Source organism: Mastomys coucha, unplaced genomic scaffold (assembly GCF_008632895.1).
Source record: "Mastomys coucha isolate ucsf_1 unplaced genomic scaffold, UCSF_Mcou_1 pScaffold14, whole genome shotgun sequence".
NCBI classification, from domain to species: domain Eukaryota; kingdom Metazoa; phylum Chordata; class Mammalia; order Rodentia; family Muridae; genus Mastomys; species Mastomys coucha.
This window is the reverse complement of record NW_022196896.1, coordinates 98,925,967-98,933,074: the sequence shown is the minus strand read 5'-3', so window position 1 is coordinate 98,933,074 and position 7,108 is coordinate 98,925,967.

Below are 7,108 nucleotides of genomic sequence, written 5' to 3'. Positions count from 1 at the left end.
GCTCAAGGCTAACACCTGGCCTCCTTTTTCCTGACACCAGCAGGCTGGTGGTGGGAACGGTTTACTTGGGCTCTTTGCAGCCGGGCAACCAGGCAGGACTCTTGAGATGAATGAAGCCTTGGCACCAAGCAGAACTCATAGCATCGAAAGGTAGACTTGTGCATCTGTCTGTAACATTCTCCTTACCCAGTCCACATCTACTGTAGGTCTCCATATCAAAGGCTCCCATGGTGAGGATTCCTAATCCCCAGACCCACCCAGCTCTCTGAAAACACTCTGAATATCCTCTTTAAGGATTTTTCTCAGAGTCATCTAACCTGCAGAGCTATAAGGCCGTCCTATGGAAGTCCCTGGTGACAGCCAGGGAGAATATAGCTGGCCCTTAAACATTTGTAAAGTCTGAGGCACTATGGCAGGAGCCAAGACAGGCACTGGAAGGTGGTGTTGGCCTCAGGGGACTAACCTCTGTGCACACATGAGGTTAAGAGTTCTGAACTCTTCAAGAGTTCAAAACATCTGGAGAGAAAATAGAGGCAGGACTAGGCAGAGTCTACAAAGATAACTTTAATGAGAGGAGAGAAATGGGGACATTCTGTGACCCCACTTTACCCGGTCAAGCATATTCTAGACAGGGTGACTGCATGGGTGTGCTTGAAGTGCCTCAGAGATTATGGGCAACTTCACAACTTCTACTTAGGCCCTCCTTGGGTCCTGTTCAAAGGTAGATGGCCACAGCCAGCCTGCCAAAGGGGGTGGATAATGGTTGTGTAGGTAGATTAATAAGTAGGAGGTAGAGAGATGATGGGAGGAAGGAAGGAAGGACAGATGAGTGTGTGGGTGGATAGATGGATGCATGGATAAATGGATGATGGTTGGATAAATGGATGTTTGGATGGGTGGTAGATGGATAGATGATGGATGAGTAGATAATAGGTGGGTGGGTAAATGGATGGATGACAGATGGATAAATGGTGAGTGAATGAATGAATGAACATGCTCATGCTTACATAAAGGATGGGTGGATATATTGGTGAGTGGATAAATAGATTAATGGCTTGCTAGGTGTTGTAAGTGGATAAGTGGTTCGCTGGGTGGGTGGATGAATGAAATACTTCCATATATAAATGGAAGAATAGGGAGGTAGACAGACAAGTGGGTAGGTGATGTGAATGAGTGAATGAATAGAGACAGTGGATAGATGGATAGATGGATGGAGAACAATCTAAGACAGTTTCTTTTGGGGGGGTTGTTTTTGTTTTTATTTGTTTGTTTGGTTTGGTTTTTTCGAGACAGGGTTTCTCTGTGTAGCCCTGGCTGTCCTGGAACTCACTCTGTAGACCAGGCTGGGCTCGAACTCAGAAATCTACCTGCCTCTGCCCCTCCCAAGTGCTGGGATTAAAGGCATGAGCCACCACCACCCCGCCTAGGACAGTTTCTTAAATCCATTCTTTTTACTTGCTTTGGTATGCCAGGCACTATATACTGAAAAAATAAGTCTCGTTTTCATTGTCAGGAGGGGTCAAATACATCTTTCCTCTGAGTAAATGAGAATACTAGGAACCACTAAATTTACCTTTAGGTCTCTTATTAAAAACCATTTGCTCAGTTATGCCCACTGCTTCCCATCCATCAGGCCATCTGTAAAGAGGGGAAGGGCAGGGCAGTCAAAGATAGAAGGAAGGACAGCAGTGGGCGGGACAAGGACTAAGCAGAGAGCAGCCCAGGTGCAGAGACACTCTTCTCATGAGAACAAGGTGACCTGTTGATTCTCACCACTGGCGGACGCCTCCTGCTAGCTCAATAACCTGTTTCAACTCCCAGGGAAGGCGTGAATGACAGCACTGGTATCTGCGTGCAGAAACCACTTACTCATTCTATCTCTGTTCTTTAGTGTCCATTGTAACCCCATTGTCAATGCATACTCTGGCTACTGAGTGTAATAAGGCAGCTGATGGTAAGAAGTTGACTCTTGTAATTACAGCTCAGTGACAAAGGCGGAGGAGCACGGGGAAAGAACTATAAACGACATTTGTGACAGCTGCATTTTTACTTCTGGAGCTGACCTGCAGGTAGAAGATGACAATAAGCTGTGTTGGGCAGGGACCCCTGAGGGGGGAAGTACTTCCTCTTGCTGACCTCAATGAAGGAAACAAGTAAAGTGACCGCTGGCTGGTGCTGTAAGAAGCTGGGGAAACTGCCCAGTCACCTCAGAGCCATTTATCTTGCTCTGGAAGCCTGCAAGACAACTGGAGAGATTAAACAGAACCAAGACACAAAAGAAGCCCCGTTTCTGCAAGTCCACATTACATGAATTTCTTGAGGGGTTGTGAGTGAATAAAGTTGAAGAGGCCCTACTTTAAAGCATAGATTTTTTTTTTTAATTTTTTTTTCAGGAGTCCATAGTGTGATTTTTAATTGGTTTTGTTATCTATTCAATAACAAGTTACTTAGAGAGGAACCTTTATGAATATTCTCTGAATGGTCACATTTTAAAATTAATATTGTCAAAAATGTGAATGAATCATCCAAGTAATTACTATAAAAACAAGTTGCTAAAATGTTAGGGCAGATTCTCCACAGAAATGTGATTTGTTTTATTATTATGTATAAAATGATATGTATTTTTGTTATTTTTTAATTTTTTTAGACTTTATATATTTATTTTTAGCAAATATGTTTTTATTAGCTATTTTCTTTATTTACATGTCATATGATATCTCCTTTCCCAGTTTTCCCTCTGAAAAAAAAAAGAAAAAAAAGAAAAAAGAAAATAAAAAAATACCCTGTTCTCTCCCCCCCACATCCCTCACCCGCTCACCAACCCACCCTCTCCTACTTCCTGGCCCTGGGGCTCACAGCCATCCATTGGACTGAGCACAGGGTCCTCAATGAAGTAGCTAAAGAAAGGACCCAAGGAGCTGAAGGATTTGCAGTCCCTTAGCACAAACAACAATGTGAACTAACTAGTACCCTCAGAGCTCCCAGGGACTAAACCACCAACCAAAGAGTACACATGGTGGGACTAACGGCTCCAGCAGCATGTGTATAGCAGAGGATGGCCAAGTCAGTCATCAAGGGGAGGAGAGGCCCTTGGCCCTGTGAAGGTTTTTGTTTTTTTTTAAATTGTAAATGAAATAAAATTTTATCTGTTATAATTCTTACCTCCTGTCTCTGTCTTCGGGCATTTTATCTTGCTTTTCTGTCAGCCTAATTGTAGATGTTCATCCTTAGATGTCAGAAGGCAGAGGAGAAAAAGACAAACCAAGAGAAAGGCCAACAAACTAAAAGGAATAGTGAACTTGTGTCTAGGAAGCATCATTGGAAGGCAAAGGAGAGGGGTGAGTTAGAGCTGAGCTCAAATCCCAACCCTAGGATTTTCTATCAGTCATGTGGCTTGGAGCAAGTTACTTAACTTCCTGACCCTAGTATAATTAATTAATTCATCAAGCAATTGGTGCAAGCCAGTCTTTATCATACAATTCTGCAAAAAAAAAAGGGGGGGGTCACAGGCATAGAGCAAAATTATTAAAAGGGGGGAGGGGCACAGGCCTAAAGCAAAGTTGTTAAAAGGGGGAGGGGCACTGGGATGCTGATTTGACAGCAGAAGTGAAGGTGGCATTTGATCTGGTTTAATTTGTTCTGTTCTGTTTTTGAGACAGGGTCTCACGTGTGTGTGTGTGTGTGTGTGTGTGTGTGTGTGTGTGTTCCTTGCGGTACTGAAACTTAGGCAGACCAGGTTAGCCTTGAAATCACATAAGTCCACTTGCCTTTGTCTTCTAAGTGCTTGGGATAAAAGGCATGGGCCACCCTGTCCAGCCTATGATGGTGTTTTTTTTTTAAAAAAACTCTCAAATCCCTTTCCCATCTTGGACTCAGTTGAGTAACAGGCTTCCTGAAACTTTCTAACTCTCAGAGTCTGAGATAAGCAGGCGCCAGCAGACAGCTAGGCTCCTGCAGTGGCTCTGATGAACTGTAATCACACCTCATGTTGAAAATGGACCGAAGCTATCTCTGTCTTACAATATACCGCACACAGGTTTGGGTGAGGGCAAAGAAGACTGGGTATGCAGCAGTTTCAAAGAGGACTCAGCACTGGGCAGCTGTGATAATAACTGTAGCTATTTCCTTCTTGGGATTAAGTAAACTCTATATGGTAAGCACTGGTTATCTCGTGCATTGATGGAGAATAAGTTGGGTGCCTGCGTTCAAGAGCGTGTGTTTGTATGTGTTACTGGGAATTGAACATAGGGCTTCCCAGATGCTGGACAGGTGCTCTACCACTCCAGACCAAAGCTTCTGGTTTTAAAGCTTTGAAATATGAAATACTATCCTTTAAAAGCCTAATCACGAATATCCCACAACATAGATCTCATAGAATGATGTAATAATAATTGGATCATCGGTAGCTCAGAAGTGAAGAAAACAAAAAAAAACAAAAAACAGAGGAACCTGCCATTTCACCCAGCCTGCCCATTTTTTTTTTAAGATTTATTTATTATTTATTTACTACAAGTACACTGTAGCTGTCTTCAGACAGCACCAGAAGAAGGTGTCTGATCTCCTTACCGGTGGTTGTGAGCTACCATGTGGTTGCTGGGATTTGAACTCATGGCCTTCGGAAGAGCAACTGGTGCTCTTTACCCGCTGAACCATCTCACCAGTCCCCTGTCCATTTTTTTTAACAACAGAAGAGAAAAGTTACTTGGCCAAGTCACCAGAGGGCTAAGTAAGTGTCCCGTGTCCTTTGTCTGTTGCTAAGGTAGAGAGATTAGTGATGTGTTAGAATGGCGGGTTGCGTCAGAACATACCACACACTAGGCCCAAGCAGTTCCACATATAAGAGGTTTAATTGAGAGGGAGAGAGGGGGTAGTGGCTCAGAAAGAGAGGAGGGGGAGAGAGAGGAAGATGGAGGAATGTTCCCCGTGTATATATATATATATATATATATATATATATATATGGGTTGTGACGTATGGCCACAGGTAAAGGTGGGAGGTGAGCCCAATGGATTCTGGGAATATGGTAGCTGTTGCCCTGGCAACAAGTCTGTGGACCCGCCCATGCATCGCTACGGGCTTTGGATGTCCTGATGCTAACAATTAGAATAGGTGTTAGTTCCAACACACCCTCGTAAGAGAACATTTCTTTCTCTGCGTGGATTACAAATCTAGTCAAACTTAGAAAACCATAGGCATTTTATCTTTTGACTCTGGTCTGGGATTCATCAAAACAACCAGGTAAAATATTGCTGGTCGGCTCCAGCCCTCACCTCCCTCTTCATGCATCAAAGTCAGCAGATGGTTATTAATAAGCATCTACACCTGCCTTTGCCCTGGGTTCTATGCACAGGGAATGCAAGACAGCCTGACCCCTGACCCCTGATCCCTGACCCCTGACCCCTAATACCAGACAAGCTCAGGCATAGACTGGCTCAGCTACCTCTAGGCAGCAGGGGGAATGCAGAAGCAGCAGTTAGGGAGAGAGGAAGAGGCAGAGGAAAAAACCAGCGCAGAGCAGAGAGTTGGAGACCAACCTGCTTTTAAAGAGACAGGCTAGCGGGCTGCACTAGCTTGGAGCTAGCTAGCAAATTCATGACTGACAGTCCTCCTACACTTCTCACTGCTTTAAGCACAACTTTGCCTTGTAGACCAAAACTGATCTAAACTTGAGTTCAGGTGGAGCCTGACTCCCTCAGGAGAAATCAATCAAATCCTACAACTGCTTCATTGATTCCTAGATACTGACTGATAGTGGCCAGGTACGGCTAAATAAACATTTTGAAACCATCGAAATCAGCTTTCATTTATAATTACTTAAACAAACAAACAAACAAAACTCTCCACCCCTCCCCAGATGGGCCCTACCCTGCCCTGTCCACCGCTGACCACACCCACCATGGCTCGACCTAGTCGGTTTTTGTTTTTGAGCGCCCCTAACGCCAAAGACAACGTGGGGGAGGGGCATACAAGGACTTTCTTGTGGATGTGGTTTGCCGGGAGACAGCTGCAACCCCAAGCTCTGCCCTGTTTGTGAGTATAACGGGGAACTCCGAACTCCAGTCTGAAAAGATCAAATTGTGTTGGAATAACCAACCCAGGAGGCACGGGCACATTTTTCCAGACTCTTTACGTCATTATTTCACGGATGGGGTAGAGGGATCATATACAACTTATGGATGCTTCTGAGTCCCACTGTTTCTTCCAATCTCTACCATCCTACGTTTCCTAAACAGAAGCCTAGCGACTAAGAAAGCAGAACCCATCCGGGGTCCATGGAGGTCCCTAACCCGGTCCCCAGGAAGAGAGGTATCTGGAGTCCAGTGGATGCCTGCTCTCTCCTCCGGGCCTCACACCCACTCCCCTGGGGAACTAAAACAAACAGTGCTTTAGAAAAGTCCTTGAAAAGCAAAGAGCTGAGTCAGGCCTTCTTGCTGAAGTAGTCCCCACCTGTTCTTCGGCTCTGCCCTCCCCCCCCACACCAGCGCGCCCACCCTGTCTGTGCCCCCCTCCCCCTTTTCTTTTCTTTTCTTTTCCCCTTTGTTGCTCAGTTTTTAAAGGGCAGAGTTGACAGGCTCTGGCTTCAGCAAAGCCAACCGTGGAGCCAGACAGCATCAGCTTGGAGCTGCTGACCTAAGTGTTCCACCCCTGACCCAGCCTCCCACCCCAGGCTGCACGTGGCTTGAGGGGTGGGGGGAAAGAAAGGCAGCGGAACCCTACGCATCCTTCTCTGGCTTCCTGGATTCAGCATCTTGCAGGCCAGTGGCTGCCTGCCGCCAGGTAGAGATTATGACACCTTGGGAAAGAAGGTAGGACGGGAGAGATGGCACAAAAGAGTCTCACAGAGAGGTGCTCTCTGTTGAGGAAAGCCTCTGTGGAGAGCCATCAACCTGATACCAGGATGCTAAAAATAACTTCGGCAGGGCTTGGGGTGTGACTGGGTTTGTAGGGTGTGTGCCTCACACCTCTGAGACTCTGGGTTTAACCCCCCCAGTACCTCATTGAAACCCGGTGTGGCAGAGCATGCCTATAATCCCAGCACTCAAGAGAGAGGGGCAAAGCGGGATCAGAAGTCCAAAGTCATCCTGAACCATCTGAACTAGAAACCCTT